Raw genomic sequence first — 21,840 nt, forward strand, 5'->3', positions numbered from 1 at the left:
AACAAATGAAAAAATAGAAAGTCTCAGCAAAGAAATAAAAGTTATAAAGGAACTAACTAGAAATTATAGAACTGCAAAATACAACTGAAATAAAAAAAAAAAAGAAAACTTGTTAGATTGGCTCAGTGGTAAAGTAGGGATGATAGAAGTTAGAATCAATAAAGTGACAGTTCCTCAATCTGAACAGACAGAAATAGACTTTAAAAAATGAATAGGGCCTAGAGACCTATGGGCAACAACAAAAGATCTAACATTTGTATTATTAGTATCCCAGAGGGAGAGGAAAAAGAATGCAGGACTAAAAAAGTATTTGAAAAAATAATGGCTGAGCTTCCTAACTTGGAAAAAGACATAAACCAAAATAGTTATGAAACTGAGCAAAAGCCAAATAGCATAAGCCCAAATAAATCTATGCCAAGACACATCATAAACTTCTGAAACCTAAAGACAAAGAAGATATTAAAAGGAACCAGAGAAAATTGTGACTTACTTATAAAGAAAGACCAACTAGAATGACAATGGATTTCTCAGCTGAAATCACAGAGCCCAGTAGGGAGTGGCACACTTTTCAAGTGCTCAAAGAGCTGCCAGTCATTAATTCCATATTCTATGAAACTATCTTCCAGAAATAAACAGGGAAAAATATATTCTCAGTGCAAGGAAAAGTAAGAGAATCTGTCACTAGCAGACCAATCCTTAAAAAATGGCTTACGGAAGCTCTCCAAAAAGAAAGAAAATGATAGTAGAAGAAATGCTGGAAGCCCAGAAAGTAAAGAAGAAAAAGTGAGTAGTACAAATAAGGGTAAATGTCATAAATAGACTTTTTTTCTATGACCTTCATAAATCACATTTTGTTCTTAAAGCAAAAATTATAACTTCTATTGTGGTTTCTCAATATAGATAGAGGAAAAACTTTAGATAATTGTATTCAAAAAATGGAGAGGGTAAAAGGGCTTAAGTGGACGTTTCAATACTTGGCTCAATCTTGTAAAATTCCCATACCATGAAGATGTGATGTTATATGTGTATATTGTTACACCTAGAACATCTGCAAAGAAAACTCTACAAAGTAATATATTTTCAAAATGTATAAGTGAAACAAGAGGGAATTCTTTAAAAGTCTATGTAACACATAGGGAAGCAAGAAAAGAGAAATAGAAGAATAACAACAACAAAAACAGGGGGGAAAAACAGAAAACATTGAAACATAATAAAATGACAAATATAATTCCTAACATATCAATAATTATCTTAAATGTAAATGATAAATGCACCAAATAAAAGACAGAAATTGGCAGAGTTTATTTAAAAATTACTCAACTATGTTTCTGAAAGAAACACTTTCCACATGACATGGGAGGGTTGAAAGTAAAAGGACAGATTAAGATATCTCATGATAACATTACTGAAAAGGTAAAAAGCAAGAGTGGTTATTTTTATATCAGATAAAGTAGACTTCAAAACAAAGAAAATTAATAGGGAAAAAAGGTGGATTTACATAATAATAAAAGGATCAGTCTGCCAAGAAAAGCCATTGTTAATGTTCATATTTCAAACAAAGGCACTTGAAAAGTACATGAACTGATAAAGCAAAAAAAGAAATCAATAAATCTGCAATTATAGGTGAAGTCTTTAACATCCACTCTCAACAATAGACAGAACTCCTAGATTATAAAAAGCAAACAAAACCCCCAAAACCAGAGATAGAGGAACTAAACATTATCATCAGTCAAGATCTAATTGACACACATCACACATAGAACACCTCACTCAACAGAATACATATTTTTTTTCAAGTGCTCGTCAAATAATCACAAAAAAGACAAGATCTTGGGTCATAAGTTAAACTTCCACAAATTTAAAATAATTGAAATCATACAGACTGTATTTCTTACCATAATAAAATCAAATAGAAATTAATAATGAAAGACAACAGAAAAGTTTCACACACTTGGAAATTAAATAACACAATTCTAAACAACCCAAGAGTCAAAGAAGAAGTCTCAAATTTAAAAAAAGTAATATATAAAACTGAGTGAAATAAAGTTACAATATTATAATAGCCAAGATATGGAAGCAACATAAGAACTCATTGATATATATATATGGAATGGAATGGAATGGAATGTTATTCAACCATAAAAAAGAATGAAATCTTGCTACCTGTGACAACATGAATGGACCTAGAAGGTAATATGATAAGTGAAATAAGTCAGACAGAGAAAAGCAAATATATCATTTCACTTATATGTGGGATTTTAAAAAACAAACAAATAAATAAACTGAACTAGAAATAGATTCATGGATACAGAGAACGAACTGATAGTTACCAGATGGGGGAGACTTGCAGGCGGGCAAAATAGGTGAAGATAAGGGGTACAAACTTCTAGTTATAGAATAAAGAGGACATGGGGTTATAATGTGCAGCATAGAGAATATAGCAAATCATATTGTAATAAATTTATATGGTGACAGATGGTGACTGGACTTATTATGGGGGTCCTTTTATAATGTATAAAAATATCAAATCACTATGTTGTGCACATGATTCTAATAAGATATTGAATATCAATTATAGTTTAATTTAAAAATTGTAGGAAACAACTAAAGTAGTGATGAGAGGGATATTATGCTTATATTAGAAGACAGAAAATTTATAAATCAATAATCTAAGTTCCTAGACCTCAATAAACTACAAAATAAGAGGAAAATAAACCCAAACCAAGCAGAGAAAAATAATAAAAATAATAGCAGAAATCAATGACATTGAAAACAGAAAAATAATAACGTATTGAAATTGAAACATAGTTCTTCAAAAATCATCATTTAAATAGACAAATCTCTAGCAAGAGTGACATATGCAAATCACCAAAATTCCCAATTTAACAAGGATATCACTACAGATCTTGTAGACATTAAAAGGATATTAGGGGATATGATGAACAACTTTACACCAATCAGTCCATTAACTTAGAAAAAATAGGGCCAGCCACAATAGTCCTACAATCATTAAATAAATTGAATTTGTAATTTAAAAGCTCCTGGAAAATAAATACTCATGCCAGGATAGTGTCATTGGATAATTTTACCAAACATTTAAAGATTGATTTTTTTAAAGATTTTATTTATTTATTTGACAGAGAGAGAGAGAGAGAGAGAGAGAGCGTGCACAAGTAGGGGGAGGGGCAGGCAGAGGGAGAAGGAGAAGCAGGCTCCCCGCTGAGCAGAGAGCCTGATGTGGGCTCCATCCAAGGACCCTGGATTCATGACCTGAGCTGAAGGCAGACACTTAACTGACTGAGCCACCCAGGCGTCTCTTAAAGAATGATTAAACACAGATTTTTACACAATTTCTTCCAAAAAATGAAAGAGGAAAGATGACTTAAGAACTGATGTTGTGAAATCAGTATTACCTTGATACCAAAACAAGAAAAAGTCATTCTAAAAACAAAAAAGAAAGGAAAGAGAAGGAAAAAAAGAAAGACAGAAAAGAAGGAAGGAAAGATACAGACCAATATTTTTATAAAAGTAGACATAAGAATTTTCAACAAATTTTGTACATTGACTCCAACAAGGTATATAAAAGAAATTATACACCATAACTAACTGGGATTTATTACAGGTATATGAGGCTGACTCAATCTCCAAAAAAATCAGTGCAATCCTCCATATTAACATCCTAATGAAAAAAAAATCAATGCAGAAAAAGCATTTGGCAAAATTCGATACCCATTAATCATAAAATCTCTCTGGAAAAATAGGAATAGGTAACTATATAGAGAATCTACAAAAAACAAAAACAAAACCCTAACAGCTAACATTATAAATAATAGTGAAAGACCAAATGTTTTCATATCATGTTAATCATGTCTATGTGACTGAGCCCCACTAAAAACTCTGAAACCCAAGGCTTGAGGGAGCTTCCTTGGTTGGCAGTACTCTATCACCAACAACATTGTTGTTGGGGAAACTTTTGTTCACCACTCCACTGGAGTAGAATACATGACTCCACTGGTAGAGGGTCACCTGGGTGGCTCAGTCAGTTAAGCGTCTGCCTTCAGCTCAGGTTATGATCCCAGGGTCCTGGGATCGAGCCCCGCATTGGGCTCCCTGCTCATCAGAGAGCCTGCCTGTGCACTCTCTCTCTCTCTCTCTCTGACAAATAAATAAATAAAGTCTTTTAAAAAGGAAAAAGAAAACAACTAGAAACTCATACTTGGAACTCTTCCTGGATCCAGCCCTGTGTGTTTCTCCCCTCTGCTGTCTTTAATCTGTATCTTTTCACTATAATAACTGTAACCGTGAGTGTAATGGCTTTCAGTGAGTTCTGTGAGTCCTTCTAGTGAATTATCTAACCTGAAGGTAAGAGAAGACCCAGAACTTGGTATCAGTGTCATACAATATTAGCAGAATATCTGTGCTGAAAATGATAAAATACTGATGAAAGAAATCAAAGACTTAAATAAATTGATAGATAACCTTTGCTCATGTATTAAACTACTCTATATTGTTTGGATGTCAGTTCTCTACAAATTCATCTATATGTTCAATTTAAGAAAACCCCAATCAAAATTTCAGAACTTTGTGTAGATATTGACATGCAGATTCTAAAATTTATATAGAAATGCAAAGAATCTAGGATAGGCAAAACAGTTTGAAAGGAAGAACAAATTTGAGGGTCACAAACCTGATTTTAAAATTCACTCTAAAGCTACAGTAATCAAGGCAGTGTAGTTTTGTGAAAAGATAGATACCTAGATCAATGAACAGAATAATGTGTGAAGAAAAGGACATATGCAATTACGGCCAACTGATTTTTAACAAAAGAGCAAAGATAAGTCAATGGATAACTAATAGTCTTTTCAAAATAGTGGTGGGAAAATTGGATATCCAGTTACAAAAAAACAAAAACTCCAAGTAGATCTTAAAACCTAATCTTAAAATTTAAGACCATAAATATTTTAGGAGAAATCATATAATAACATCCTTGTGACCTTGAGTTAGGCAAATGGTTCTTTTATAAAATACCAAAGCGCTACCCATAAGATAAGAAGTTAATAAATTGGGGGCACCTGGGTGGCTTAGTCAGTTAAGCATCAACTCTTGATTTTGGCTCAGGTCATGATCTTGGGGTTATGAAACTGAGTCCTGTGTTGGGTTCTGTACTAAGCATGGAGCCTGGTTGAGATTCTCTCTATCCCTCTCCTTGTTTGCACTCTCTCTCTCTCAAAAAAAAAAAAGTTAATAAATTGGAGTTTATTAAAATAAAAAATATTTGCTTTGCCAAAGACTCCATTAGGAAAATGAGATGAGTCACAGCCTAGGAGAAAATACAGGCAAATTTTTGTTTTTGACAAAGGACTTGTATCCAGAAACTATTAAAAATGTTCAAAATTCAAGAATATGAAAAAACCTCATTAAAATATGATCAAAGAATTAAAGGGACTTGTGCAAAGAGAATATGTGAAAAACAAATAAGCACATGAAAAGATGTTCAACCTCATTAATTGTCAGGGGAATGCAAATTAAAACCAGAATGAGATACTACTATATATCTATTAAAATGGCTAAAGTCAAACAAGCTGATAGTACTAAGAGCTGATGAGAATGCAGAGTACCTGAAAATCTCATACTTTCCTGGTGGGGATGTAAAATGATACAATCTCTTTGGAAAACATTTGGCAATTTCTCAAAAAGATGAATCTATGCTAACTAACCATTGCAACCCAGAAATCTGACTCATAGATTTTACCCAACTGAAATGAAAACCTGTCTTCACCAACTTACATGCAAATGTTTACAGCAGTTCTATTCTTAAATCCCACAAAGTGGAAATGACTTAAACATCCCTAACCTAGAGAATGAATAAACAAACTTTGGCACATTCATAAAATGGAATGCTAATCAGTAACAAAAAGGAATAAGTTATTGTACATGCAACATCATGAATGAATCTCAGATGCAATAGGCCAAGCAAAAGAAGGCATACTTAAAGGCTACACACTTTGTGATTCCATTTATGTATTTTTATAGGAAAAGTGAACAGATTGGTGGTTGTCTGGGCTTAAGAACAATGGTAAAGTACAAAGTGGTAGCATTTGGAAATTTTGGAGATGGGTGATATACTTCTCTATTTGATAGTAATGTTTGCAACAATATGCATTTATCAAAACTAATAAAACTATACAACAAGGTAAGTGAATTCTGGTGTATATAAACTTAAAAACAAAAAGAATATTCTTTATATATAACTATATCTGCTCTTTTGTGGGTTTAATAAAGGTAGAAAAGGTGTCTTCCAAACTTTGTTACTAAAGATGTGATGATTGTATACCCTTGGGACAAAGTGTGGCAGTAGCAAAGGTCTGAACAGAGATGAAGCAACTGGAGTCTCATGAGTCATGATAATATATAGAGAAAATAGTGGTTACTGTAGTTATTACTTTCTTGCCTAGACCAGCTCTTTATACCCCATGCTTTCATTCTCTCATACTAGAAACTTTTAATTCTTTTTGACTTTTTATTCTCTCCTCCCCTTCACATGTAAACAATTATCAATTGCTCATGATTGTCCCTTCCCAGTTAAGGTTGTTCTACTTTCTTTATGTATCCATTGTCACTATATAATTCTAAGTCACAATCACCATTTGCCTGGAGTGATGCAAGATCCTTTGAAAAGACTTTGTAATCTTTCTCACTGACAACCTTTTCTGACCACTTATTATCAATTTTTAATGGGCTAATTGATTTCCACAGATTTAAGCAGATCTAATTAATATTGAAGATCCCCTTCCATTTTTTTTTCCTTTAGTCACTATCCTCTTGCTTAAACTATTTGTTTGCATGGCTTATTTGTCCGGGAACTATTATTTACTCCTAAATAAAAACAAATAGGTAACATAACTTTTACTTAACATAACTTCATTGACACCTGTGAGATGGATTTTAGACCTTATACCCTCGAGCCTCAGCCAATTTCTGTGTAAGTGGTAAGTATTATAGGAAAACAACAAATGGTAAACAAACAAGTTGGTTAAAGACAAAATGGTCAAGGTCTCAGAGCAGGATGAGGATTTGTGTACAAGTGACGTATTAGGATGTGCTATCAGTGAAACTGATAAAGTATTTGGGAAACCAGACGGGGAAGAGGAAGACAAGAAAAAGTATGATTTCAGGCAATTTCATATGGAAGATAATGTTAATTATATCCTGTAGAACTCTGGAGTGAAAGGTATGTCTCAAAGCTTGTCCCTAGCATGGGCTAGAGGAGCCATTCCCAATACCACTAGTTATTGGCTAAGGACAGTCCCAGACAGAATTTACAGTCCCAGAAGCTTCAGGCTCATTACCTGGGGGAAAAGTGGTTCCACTAGTCTAAAGGCAGTCTCCCTGACAGAAGTTCCAGCTTCAGGTTTTTGGAAGCAGTTGTATACCTAAACTGGGAAGGAGTACACAGAAATGGTCGAGGTGTTGGAAGGTGTATTCATTTCCTAGGGCTGCCACAAACTGGATGGCTTAAAACAAAAGAAATGTGTTCCCTCACACACTTCTGGTGAATGGAAGTGCAACAGGGTTGGTTTCTTATGGAGGCTCTGAGGGAGACTCTGGACCTCTCCTTTCTCCTAGCTTCTGGTGGTTGCTGACAATTCTTTGCATTCCTTGGCTTGTAGATGCATCACTCCAATATCTGCCTGCATTTGCATGTGGTGTTCTCCCCGCATTTTCATGTGTTTTCATATCTTCTTTCTGTGTGTTTTTCTGTGTCCAAATTTCTCTCTTCTTCTAAACACACCAATTATTTAATTAGGGCCCACCTAATCCAGTATGACCTCATCTTAACGTCATGTAATACAGCTGCAAAGAACCTATATGCAAATAAAGTCACCTTCATGGGTAACTGGGGTTAGGATTTGAATATATGTTTTAGGGTGACACATTTCTATACTCAATAGAGAGGACGGTATAGAATAGCAAAAATATTCACCATAGCCTAGGAAACAACAAACCCACTTTTTCTTTCCAGTCCTTCTCCTAATTCATTTGGACCAAAGGGACATTTTAACACTTCTGCAGACTTCACTGTCCTTATCTGTAAAAGTAAGGATTTGCATCACATGATTTCTAGGGACATTTTAGATATATAATTCTGTGATTCTCAGTCCAGTGTCATTGGTACTGCTCTTCCAGACTGTTGGGAATAAAAAAAAATTAAATAAATAAATCGATAAATAAGTCCATGGCTAAATATTGATTTTAACCTTAGTCATATTTATAAATTCTAGAGAAAGTTCTGAACCAATTCTGCTTGTGTTGGACTTATAAAACCACCAGCCACTATTGAGTTCAGTGACATTTTTATCTGTTAAATTATACCAGTTACTCAGGAAAATAGTGTTTTGTTATATGATAGCAGGACAAGGTATTTTCTTTCTTTAAATCTCCACAAGGAATAGACACAGATATATTACCCCTTCAGAAATGCTTTTTTAAAATTTTTTAAAAAAGATTTATGCATTTATTTTAGGGGGGTCGGGGCAGAGAGAGAGAATCCTGAATCCGACTCCCCACTGAGCATGGAGTCCAATGGGGGACTCAATCCTAGGACCCTGTGATCAGACCTGAGTCGAAATCAAGAGCCAGCCGCTTAACTGACTGGGCCACCCAGCTGCCCCCACAAATGCTTTTAAACAGATGTTTATTTTAGTCTGGATAATCTGGTAAATTATATAAAGAACAATAATTTTTCTCTATTTGGACAAGAACCTAAATCCCCTTTTATGTGATTATTGTCTATATAATACAGTCAACATTTTAAATTTTTGATGTTCCTGTGTTTGTATGAATGTCAGAGAATCTGTATAAGACCTTTAAGAATTTCATGCTTCATTCCTTATAAGATAATAATGTAATATAATATATAATATAATAATACCTCTTTTCACCTCTGTCCCATTCATATTTTTTTAAAATCAGTAGAACTGTTTACAAAATGTTTTCTAATATATGTATAACATCTCAATCATGATGTAGTAACTTTCTAGCACCTCTCAACTTCTTTTATATAAACTGATAAAAATAGGCATTTTATATATTAAAAATATATATTTATAGCATGTATATGTTATAAATTCTTTCTACAAACTTAGTTCTAAAATATTTAAGGAAATCTTTTGATTTTGAGGAGAATTATTTTGACAAAGCACCAATCACTGTAGACAGGTGGCTTATTATACATATTGAATAAGGATTTTTGTATCCTTTAGGTTTTTACCTAGTAGTGCAATTGCTGGGTTGTAGGGTGGTTCTATTTTTAACTTTTGGAGGAACCTCCATTCTGTTTTCCAGAGTGACTGCGCCAGTTTGTATTCCCACCAACAATGTAAGACGGTTCCCCTTTCTTTGCATTGTCACAACATCTATTGTATCCTGTGTTGTCAATTTTATCCATTCTGACAGAATTTAAAAGAATTGTACACTTTTTATTTTTATTTTATATTTTTCACTGTCACTATGCCAATTTTTTATGTTTTAAGTTCTTGTCCAAATTCTAGTTAGTTAACATATAGTGTATATTAGTTTCAGGAGTGGAATGTAGTGATTCATCACTTACACATAACACCCAATGCTCATCACATGTGCCCTCCTTAATGTCGATCACCCATTTAGCCCATCCTCCACCCACCTCCTCTCCAGCAACCCTCATTGTGTTCTCTATAGTTAAGAGTCTCTTACAGTTTGCCTCCCTCTTTTTTTTCCTTCCATCATATCCATCTGTTTTGTTTCTTAAATTCCACATATGAGTGAAATCATACAGTATTTGTTTTCTCTTACTGACTTATTTCACTTAGCATAATACACTCTAGCTCCACCCATGTCAATACAAATGGCAAGATTTCATTCTTTTTGATGGTTGAGTAATATTCTGCTGTGTGTGTGTGTGTGTGTGTGTGTGTGTGTATCTTCTTTATCCATTCATCAGTCTATGGACACTTGGGCTTTTTCCATAATTTGCCTGTTGCTGATAATGCTGATATAAACATCACAGTGCCTGTGCCCCTTGGAATAGATATTTTTGTATCCTTTGGGTAAATACCTAATAGTGTAATTGTTGGATCACAGGGTAGTTCTATTTTTAACTTTTGGAGGAACCTCCATACAGTTTTCCACACTCGCTGTACTGGTTTGCATTCCCACCAACAGTTTAAGACGGTTCCCTTTTTTCCACATCCTAACTACATCTGCTGTATCCTGTGTTGTCAAATTACCCATATGACAGGTGTAAGGTGGTATCTCATCGTAGTTTTGATTTGTATTTCCCTGATGATTACTGATGAGCATCTTTTCATGTGTCTGCTAACTATCTGGATATCTTCTCTGGAGAAATGTCTGTTCCTGTCTTTTGCCCATTTCTTAACTGAATTATTTGTTTTTGGGGTGTTGAGTTTGATAAGATCTTTATAGATTTTGGATACTAATCCTTTATCAGATATGTCATTTGCAAATATCTTCTCCCATTCAGTAGGTTGCCTTTTAATTTTGTTGATCGCTTCCTTGCTGTGCAAAAGCTTTTTATCTTGTTGAGGTCCTAACAGTTTATTTTTGCTTCTGTTTCCCTTGCCTCCAGAGACGTGTCCAGTAAGCAGTTGCTGTGGCTGCGGTCAAAGACATTGCTTCTTGTGTTCTTCTCTAGGATTTTAATGGATTCCTGTCTCACATTTAGGTCTTTCATCCATTTTGAGTTCATTTTTGTGTATGGTGAAAGACAATGGTCCAGTTTCATTTTCTACATGTGGCTGTCCAGTTTTCCCAGCACCATTTGTTGAAAAGACTGTCTCTTTTCCATTGGATATTCTTTCTTGAAGATTAGCAGACCATACAGTTCTGGGTCCACATCTGGGTTTTCTATTCTGTTTCATTTATCTGTGTGTCTGTTTTTATGCCAGTACCATACTACCTTGATAATAACAGCTTTGAAATATACCTTGAAGTCCAGAATTGGGATGCCTCCAGCTTTGCTTTTCTTTTTCAACATTACCTTGGCTATTTGGGGTGTTTTGTGGTTCCATACAAATGTTAAATTGTTCTAGCTCTGTGAAAAATGCTGGTGGTATTTAGATAGGGATTGCATTAAATATGTAGATTGCTTTGGGTTATATGGAAGTTTTAACCATATTGGTTCTTCCAATCCATAAGTGTGGAATGTTTTTCCATTTCTTTGTGTCTTGTTCTATAGTCAGCGTACAGATCTTTTAATTTTTTTGTTAGGTTTATTCCTAGGTATCTCATGGTTTTTGGTGCAACTATAGTGGGATCGATTCCTTGATTTCTCTTTCTGCTGCTTCATTATTGGCGTATAGAAATGCAACAGATTTCTGTACATTGATTTTGTATCCTACAACTTTTCTGGATTTGTGTATCAGTTCTAGCAATTTTTTGGTGGAGTCTTTCAGGTTTTCTACATAGAGTATCATGCCATCTGTAAATAGTGAAAGTGTGACTTCTTCCTTGTCAATTTGGATGCCTTTTATTTCTTTTTGTTCTCTGATTGCTGAGGCTAGGACTTCCAGGACTATGTTAAATAACAATGGTGAGGATGGACATCTGTATTACATTCCTGACCTTAGAGAAAAAGCTCTGTTTTTCTTGTTGAGAATACTAGAGGTGGGTCTTTTGTATATGCCTTTATGATCTTTATAGATATAGAGGTATGTTCCCTCTATATCTACATTGTTGAGGGTTTTTATCAAGAATTGATGCTATATTTGTCGAATGCTTTTTTTGCACCTATTGACAGGACTGTATAGTTCTTGTCTTTTCTTTTATTAATGTGGTATATCACACTGCTTGATTTGTGAATATTAAACCACATTTGCAGCCCAAGAATAAATCCCACTTGACTGTGGTGAATAATTCTTTTAATGTAGTGTTGGACTCGATTTGCTAGTGCCTTGTTGAGAATTTTTGCATCCTTGTTCATTGGGAATACTGGCCTGTAATTCTGCTTTTTAGTAAGGTGTTTGTCTGGTTTTGGAATCAAATAATAATGGCCTTGTAGAATGAGTTTGGAAGTTTTCCTTCCATTTCTATTTTTTGGAACAGTTTGAGAAGAATAGGTGTTAAATCTTTAAACATTTGGTAGAATTTCTCTGGGAAGCCATCTGGCCCTTGACTTTTTTTTTCTTGGGAGTTTTCTTGATTACAGATTCAATTTTTTGTTGGTTATGGGTCTGTTCAAATCTTCTATTTCTTCCTGTTTCAGTTTTGGTAGTTTATATGTTTCTAGGAATTTATCCATTTCTTCCAAATTGCCCAGTTTGTTGGCATTTAATGTTTCATAACATTCTCTTATAATTGTTTGTATTTCTGTAGTATTGTTTGTGATCTCTCTTCTCTCATTGATGATTTTATTTATTTCGGTCCTTTCTCTTTTCTTTTTGATAAGTCTGGGTAGGAGTTTATCAATTTATTAATTCTTTTTTTAAATTTTTATTTATTTGTTTATTTCAGACAGAGAGAGAGTGTGTGCGTGAGTAGGGGATAGGGGTAGAGGGAGAAACAGGCTCCCCACCGAGCAGGGAGCCCGATGCAGGGCTTGATCTCAGGACCCTGGGATCATGACCTGAGCTGAATGCAGATGCTTAACCGACTGAGCCACCCAGTCACACCTTAGTAATTTTTTCAAAGAACCAGTTCTTAGTTTCTTTGATCTGTTCTTCTGGAGTTTTTTGTTTTTTTGTTTGTTTGTTTGTTTGTTTCTGTATCATTTATTTCTGCTCTAATCTTTATTATTTCCCTTCCTCTGCTGGCATTAGGCTTCATTTGCTGTTCCTTTACTAGCTCCTTTAGGTGGAAGGTTAGGTTGTGTATTTGAGATTTTTCTTGCTTTTTGAGGCCTGTATTGCTATGCTTCCCTCTTATGCTCAACTTTGCTGCATCCCAATGCTTTTGTACCATTGTGTTTTCATTTTCATTTTTTTCCATGTATTTTTTTTTAATTTCTTCTTTAATTTCTTGCCTAACCCCTTCATTCCTTAGTAGGATGTTCTTTAACCTCCATGTATTAGTGGTCTTTCCAAATTTTTTTTGTGGTTGACTTCAATTTTCATAGCGTTGTGGTCTGAAAATATGCATAGTATGATCTTAATCTTTTTACACTGGTAGAGGGCTGATTTGTGACCCAGTATGTGATCTGTTCTGGAGAATGTTCCATGTGCCCTTGAAAAAAATGTGTATTCTGCTGCTTCAGTATGAAATGTTCTGAATATATGTTAAGTCCACCTGGTTCAATGTGTCATTCAAAACCCTTGTTTCCTTGATGATCTTCTGCTAGGATGATCTGTCCATTGCTGTAAGTGGGGTGTTCAAGTGCCTTACTATTATTGTATTATTATCAATGAGTTTCTTTATGTTTGTTATTAATTAGTTTATATATTTGGGTGCTCCCAAGTTGGGGATATAAATATTTATGATTGTTAGATCTTGTTGGATAGACCCCTTTATTATGATGCAATGCCCTTCTTCATCTCTTATTACAGTCTTTGGTTTAAAATATAGTTTGTCTGATGTAAGTATGGCTACTTTAGATTTCTTTTGACATTCATTAGCATAAATGGTTCTCCATCCCCTCACTTTCAATTTGCAGGTGTGTTTAGGTCTAAAATGAGTCTCTTGTAGGGAGCACATAGATGGGTCTTGTTTTTTTATCCATTCTGATACCCTATGTCTTTGGATTGGAGCATTTGGTCATTTAAATTCAGAGTGACTGTTTATAGATAAGAATTTCATGCCACTGTATCACCTGTTAGGTCATTGTTTTTGGAGATTTTTCTCTTTTCTTTCTAGTCTTTGTCATGTTTAGTACATCTTTCCCATTCAAAGTGTCCTCCTTAATGTTTATTGCAGGGTTGGTTTAGTGGTCACAAACTCATTTAGTTTTTGTTTGTCTTGGAAGTTCTTTGTCATTCTGAATGACAGCCTTGCTTGCTGGATAAAGTACTCTTGGCTACATATTTTTCCCATTCTGCACATTGAATATATCATGCCACCTTCTTCTGGCCTGCCAAGTTTCTGTGGATAGGTCTGCTGCTAGCCTCATTTGTCTTTCCTTGTAAGTTAGGGATTTCTTTTCCTTTGATTCTTTGGGATTTTTTTTTCTTATTTCTATATTTTGCAAATTTTACTATGATACGTCTTGGTGTTGGCCTCCTTTTTTTATTTTGATCGGAATTCTCCATCTCCTGGATTTGGATGTCTGTTTCCTTCCTCAGATTAGGGAAGTTTTCACTATACTTTCCTCAAATAAACATTCTGCACCTTTTTCCCTCTCTTCTTCTGGGACTCCTATGATATGAATGTTATGCTTCATGGAGTTGCTCCGTTCCCTATGTCTACATTCATGATCTGATATTTTTCTTTCCCTCTTCTTTTCAGCTTCATTATTTTCCATAATTTTATCTTCTATATCACTTATTTGTTTCTCTGCTTCCTCTATCCTTGTGGCCATTACATCCAATTGGTTTTGCATCTCAGTTATAGCATTTTTTATTTCAGCCTGACTAGTTTTTAGGTCTTTTATCCTGCAGTAAGGGACTCCCTGATGTCTTTTATGCTTTTCTCAAGCTCAGCTAGTATCCTTGTGATTGCTGTTTTAAATTCTGGATCAAGCATATAACTTATATCTATTTCAATTAGATCCCTGGCTGCGACCTTTTCTTATTCTTACTTTTGGGATGAATTCCTCTGTCTTGGCATTTGTCTAGGTCTCTGTGTACTTCTTTGTGTTAGGAAAGCCTGTTGTTTCCTGCTCCTGAGAGTAATGGATTTATTAAGAAGAGGTCATATACTGCCCAGGGCCTGGTGCTTAAGGAAGTGTTTCTGGTATATGCTGTATGCACTCTGCTCTTGTATTTTGGCTTCTCTTTTCCTCAGGTCAGTCCTCTGCAGAGTTTCTCCTGCCTGCAGTGGGGAGTGTTTGGCCTTGTCCAGTGTGTGGCGAATTTTATCCAGGTGTTCTCTGGTCTGCTTGTTAACATAAGCCTGCTCTTATTTCCACTCAGGTGAAGCGTTGCAGCACTCTATGGTCAGTAGACTTGGTCCTTGCAGGGGCTTTGTTCTAGTCTTCTGGGGGTGTGGCCCATTGTTGCTCTGGCTCTCAGGCACACTTGCCCTAGTAAAGACACACCTGCCAAGTGCAGGGCAACGGGTCTTGGTATAAGTGGTTTAAGCCTCCACTGTGGACACTCTGCTCTCACTTAAGTCCATCTATGCTGATGGGTGGGGAAGAAAAATGACACCAGCCCACTCCCTCATACCCAGAGAGGGGATTTTGTACCCGCTGATGTCCAGGAAGCCTTCACCAAAGAGCAGATAATCTCCCTTCACGTGTCCCAGGCTTCTGTCAGATCCCTGCCTTCACCCTGTCTGTATCCAGGCCAGCTGCCTGCCCAGCAGTGGCAACGTTCCTGTGCTCCTGTGTTTTATCTCAGGCACGCTGACTGAATTTCAAAACTCTAAATTCTAGGGACCCAGAATTGCATGGACCCATGCTGATCCTCTGGGGGAGGGTCTCCCCATGCTGGGGCTGGTGCTAACTTTCTCAGAAAGGCAGTCACACAAATGCACAGGAGCTTGGATTTTAGAGTAAAGTGCAGCAAAAGCCAGCATCCAGGTTGGGTGCCCTCAGCAGGTGTCTGTGCACCTATGGTAATGAATGGGGCAGTGCAGCGGTGCCCATTGGCTCTTTCATCCCCTGAGAGGCAATGCTACCTCTCCCAGATGCACTCCAAGAAGGAGGAACTGTCTGTCCCAGTGCAACCCAGAGAATCCTCAGACCATACTGTTTGCTCCTGGGCCTCTGCCCTCCCTCTCCACAGGAATACTGCTGCACCCACCAGACTCCACACCAACAATGGCAGGGACCTCTAAAACTTCAGTTTTGTGGTTCCACTGGTTATAAAAACTCACAGTGATCAACTCCACTCATTTTCCCAGTCAGTGGTTTTGGGGAAGTGTTTTTCTTGTGCAATTCCCTGTGCACTTGTCTCTCTCTCCCTCTGTCTCTCTGTCTCTGTCTCTGTCTCTCTCTTTCCACTCTGTGATCAGGGCTTCCTCCCCTCTGCAGCGTCCGTGTTTTTTTTCTCCCCCAAATCACATCTCTGAACCTCCTACCTTCCACAGTGTGGCCTCTTTTCTCCCTGTGGTTGTGCAGTTTGTTCTTTCAGTCCTCAGATAAATTTCTTGGGTGTTCAGAATGATTTGATATTTATCTAGAGAGTAAGCAAGCATAGGATCCCCCTACTACTCTGCCATCTTAATTCCACACCATACAGACTTATAAGTGTTCCTGAGCCCTCCAACTCAGGTTATTCCAGTTCCATATCTTATTCTCCCTTTAAGAATTCATGAAAGTATTCAAGAATACACTGTTAGAAAAGGCGTGAAGGGAATGGGTGTTCTCCTTTTCCTGAACAATCTACCTAACTGACATTATTATATCATTAATGATAAGAAATTACATGAATGATCTTTTATCTATAAATTATTGTTATTTAGTTGGATTATGCTCTAAATATTTTAAATAAAATGTATGTGGGGAATACAAAAGGATTGGCAAAGAAGAGAAAAATAGCAGCTCAGAGGAGCAGGGAGACAATATAGATATGGACAATTGGAAAAGGCTTCCCAGGGGTGCTGTTAAGCTATAAGTTTTGAGTGGATAGCACTAGTGTAGAAAGAGTAGATTTGGAATGCATTCTAAATGAGGGAAGAGGGATAATGTGATCAAAGTTTGTAAGAAATGGACAAGGAAGCTTTGGGTAACAATCAAAGGACTTCATTGAACAAGTCATTTCAAGTCTTCCATTATCTGTAAAATAAATATATTAGGTCACATAATTTTAACTTCTCTTAAAATGCTAATGATAACTTAAGAGCACTTACTATGTGAAAAACACTGTATTAATAATTTTACATGAATTATCTCATCTAGCCCTCACAATGACCCCATGATGCAGATCCTGCTACTCAAAGTTTGGCAATAACCAGCAGCTTTGATAAGCATAATCTGGAGAGTTTAAAAATGCAGAATATCAGATTCCATATTAAACACAATTAATGAGTGACAGAATCTTAACAAGGTTTTTAGATGATTCATTTGTGAAGAAATTTTTGAAAATCCTTGATGTAGATATGTGAGTATTAACATTTCATAGAAATTGAATCAAAGAGCTAAAGTAATTTGTTCAAGATCAGTTAGCTAATATGTTATGGTGACAAGTTTTAACCAAGGGAATCTGGCTTAGAAACTGCTATTAGCCACTGTTCTGATATGCTTAGTTTCCGTGCTTCTATAGGCAGATACATAGGGCATTAGGTTAGAAAAGAAAGCACAGCTGGATGGAGGTAAACTTACTTCGCAGCATAAGGATTTAGTCTTAGGGTAACTGATGTTTCCTAATTATCATAAGTGGAGACAATATAGTAGAATTCAACTCTTCAACTAAGATATAATTAAAATACTATAGGGAGTGACGATTAAAAAAATACTGTCATAGGGGCACCTGGGTGGCTCTGTCATTAGGCTTCTGCCTTTGGGTTGGGTCATGATCCTGGGATCCTGGGATCAAGCCCCATATCAGGCTCCCTGCTCGGCAGGAAGCCTGCTTCTCCTTCTCCCAATCCCCCTGCTTGTGTTCCCTCTCTCGCTGTCTCTCTCTCACTCAGATAAATAAATAAAATCTAAAAAAAAAAAGAATACTGTTATAATAATATATGTTTTAAGAAATGTCAAGAATCCTTTGAGTGATTTTTCCAATATATGTGACAAGAATGTTAAAATTTGTAACTTCATCCTGAAAGGGCAGTTTAATAGATGCATGAAGATATTTCTTTCCTAGCTTTAAAATACCTTGAAATACTTAAAATGCTATGAAAGAGGAATATATGGATTTTCATATTCCCACTACATTGTCTATTTCAACTGTTATTTAATATCATGGCTTCATTTTTGTTGCTAGAATCTAGTTTTAGGTAATTCAGAGAATCAACCAGTCATTCAATCAGTGTGTTAAGACATCTTTTATTTATCAGTCAAACTAGTTGTTTAGATCAAGCTCTTAGTTTACTCAACTCAAGGTCATCATCCCAGGGGCAACAGTTTCTTCATTGTCTTTTATACATCTTGGTAATGTGATTAGATTTCTTGGACAACTTCCAGGTGAGAACCACTGTCATGAAAATACTTGGTTCTCTTCTTATAACAACACACCAGTCCTGAATTAGCCTCTTAAAATGTTAATAATTTGGGATTCTTGTTTTGGAGGTGCACAGAAAGTTTAGTTGCTTAGCAACAGGATTAGTATACTTTTAGCAACTTCATTAACCTTATAGAATGTCATAAAGCAAATTGCAACTGCATTTTACATATGTCCCTTGTCCTTAAAAAATAATGATCCCTGCTTTTTGTATTATCCCTATTTCATGTTTCTGATAATGGTATAGATTTAGATAGTAATGCCTAGGTACAATGAGTCTATTTTTTTTTTTTTTACAAAAATATATTCTCTTTTCAATTTTAGTAGTAAGAATGAAACACTTCTGGAATTTCTGAAATAATCAAATGCCATTCACAGACTTATTTTTGTTAGGGAGCAGCATTCAATTCTTTGTTTGAGTTCTTCAACAGTGACTATCAACCCAGGCTTTAAGATTTGAAATGTTCTTAAAATATTTGTGCCTGGTCCTCAACCTTAGGTAGTAGGATATACCTAAAGAGTCTGGGGTTGGGTCAAACATATTTTTCAAAGCTCTCCAGGTGATACTAATGTGTATACAGGGCTGAGGATTGCATGTAACACATATATGTATGAACTTCAAATAGAGATCTGTTGCAAAAATTGGGATGGAGAAATATGAAGGAAGGAAAGACCAGAGAAGCAGAGAATGTAGGACAAGTTCCCTCTGTTACAATCTTTTTTTCTTCTCATATACTTGTTTTTCATATTTTTCAGTGTTTTGTTGTTTAGTGCATGGCATGCAAGGCTCAGATGTGTTTATGCTATACTAAATTTTTTCCCTTTCTTTTGTGCTCAATACCAAATTTTCTTTAGATCTAACTAAATTAATTGCATTGACCCAACCAATTAATATTCTGAGTTTATGCTTTCTAGCTTAATAGGGAAAGTGTTAGAAAAAGTGGTATTTATAAAATAGGCTAAAATAAACCTTTCCATCATTTTTATTTATGAAAAGTCAGTAATTTTAATATCAGCATTTTAATATTCAGATCAATTGATAGTAATTTGTAGTATCTGTATTTTAAAGATTCAGCTTTACTTAATTTTGAGTCAGTCATACTTGAAAATTTTATATTCTTGATCTTTCTTTCACTAAGTGTTTATGATTCACATGTGCCAGGAATATATTGGATTATAGTAAGGGCTAGTGTGTTTTGTGGAATTTTATTCATGGAGGTTTTCCATCATTCAGGGGCAGTGGAAAGCACCATTTTGTAACACCTGCACAAATGATTTTAGATTCCTTTCTTTTCGGAGCTGGATGCATCAGTACCATATTGTTTTCATGGTTCTTTTCTTTCCCTCTGCTAGGGATTCATGGTCTCTTGTTTTTACCTTTTTTATAAGAACTGCTTCTTTGTATTGTATCAAATGACAGGTTTTAGTGAATTTAGACGATTTTCTAGACACTCTTTACTACTGACTGCTTTGAGAGGGGATGTAAAATGGCTGTGGACCCTGAATTCTTCCTTGTTAGCTGGGTCTGGAGTTCCTGGGCTCTGAAAAATATTTAACAGGCACTGTCCGTTCAGTACAAGTTTTTAAAAAGCTGCAGTTTTACTCAACTTACCCATTTCTTTGTTAGCAGCCTTGTATAGGCCCATTGGTGTTTCAGTGCCTTGTCATTTGCCCTAAAAATATGTGGAACTGATTTTGCCATGTTGATTTAACCCCACTTTCCAGTCCAAGGAAAATATTTCCTATTACTTGTACAATTTTTGTTGGCAACAAGAGATGCAAACAGGCTATGGATATTAAGAAAAATGTATAGTCACTTTTCATTCCCCATACAAACTTCTTGAGTGCCTATTAAATTCAAAGCATAGTACTAGGTTCTATGACTATTGCCAAGAAATCTGAAATATAATTGAAAGTGTTAGATACTTTATTGTCCTGATGTTATAGCAGTTAACCATAGAGATTGATCACCTCCCCTTTGCTGCTCCTCTCCCACTGAATTCTAGAGTATATTCATAGAGTCATTGTCATTTTAATTATAGGGTATTCACTCTTGGTTCTGGAATTGCTCTGATAGAACAAAAATACGGAGAGAAAGTACAAAGGTAAGTACAACATTTGGATACAAAAATGCTTAATCTGTGCCTTAAAAAAATCAGAATATAGCTATGTTGGCATTTTTTAAAATGCAAGTTTAATCTACTGTATCGGGGTAATGGTTCTTAGAATAAATTATACTATCAGTTTTATTTTATGGCAACTAATACTAAACAGGATTGGTGTGCTTTTATTGCTGAGTAATAACACAAGAATTTTCCATCTCTATTGCCTCTTAAAAAATTAGCTACAAGTTCTTGTGAAAAGATTATAATGCTTTGTAATATATATAGCCCTGTTTTCCTGACCAGTTATTAGAGCAGGAATCTACATTCTACTGATATGTGACACTGTAGAGACTGAACCAGTAAGAGGCAGTGATTCGGAGCATGTGCAGAGTGACTGAGAGCATGGACACACAGGACTCATCCACTCCACCACTTACTAGCTAGGTGACTTTGGCATATTTATGTAACCATTCTAAGCATCAGTTTCCCTACTTGTAAAAAGGGATATGAATTATACTTATTTCATTTGATTTTTATTAGGTTTAAATAAAATAAATAATATATAAAAAGCACCTGGGCCCTAGTAAGAATTCAATAATTAGCAATCATTAGTATTTCCATCTCTTAGAGATTTCTGTCCGATAAGGACCCTACCCTGAATTGGTGTTAATCAAACCAATATGATTCTCCATTAGAAAGTTTATGTGTGGTGAAGAAAGAAAGAGCAGTATGAAATAGATGCAGAGGAGCCAAACTCAGTAGTATAGCAGTCGCTAGACAAGGAAGAATGCCAGTAGAGCTACTGCTATCATTACTATAATTACCAGGACACAGAATGAGAGCCCCATTCTCCATGAGGCCTGAGTGTATGACCAATGAAATGGTATTCTCTGCTCCTATGCTCCCAATAAATTCTTGTAGCTGAAGGCATTTCTGTGTGTGTCTATGATATTTTTGGGATAGACTTCCAAGATATTTTGTTAAATTTATTCCTGTGTATCATATTTTTTTTGTCTTTCTGAATGATGTCATCTTCATTGGAGTTTTTAATTTCTAACTGGTATATAGGAACATACTAGTTATTTTATGTTGATTTTATGCCTACTACACTGTTTGAACGCTATTATTAATTCCAATTTTTTCAACGTATCTGTTGATTTTCTATGTACAAATTCATACATTGTCTGTGAATGATCGTGGTTTTATTTATTTTTTCCTAATTTCTATTGCACTAACTAGAGGATACAATTCACTGTTGAAGAGAAAAAGTGATAACAGGAATCCTTTGCTCACTGCTTAATTTTAAGGGGTTGCTCCTACAATTTCATCATTAATTTTAATTTCTGTAATTTTTTTTGTAGATTCCTTTATCACATCAAGGAATTTCCTTTCTATTCCCAGTTTGCTTAAAGTTTTTAATGATGAATAGGTACTAAATTTGAACAATGATTTTTCTGCTAGGGCTGTGCCATCCTCCATTAATT

Source organism: Eumetopias jubatus, unplaced genomic scaffold, assembly GCF_037043125.1.
Source record: "Eumetopias jubatus isolate StellerSeaLion01/CBP00866 unplaced genomic scaffold, mEumJub1_p1.0 scaffold_16, whole genome shotgun sequence".
Classification (NCBI taxonomy): domain Eukaryota; kingdom Metazoa; phylum Chordata; class Mammalia; order Carnivora; family Otariidae; genus Eumetopias; species Eumetopias jubatus.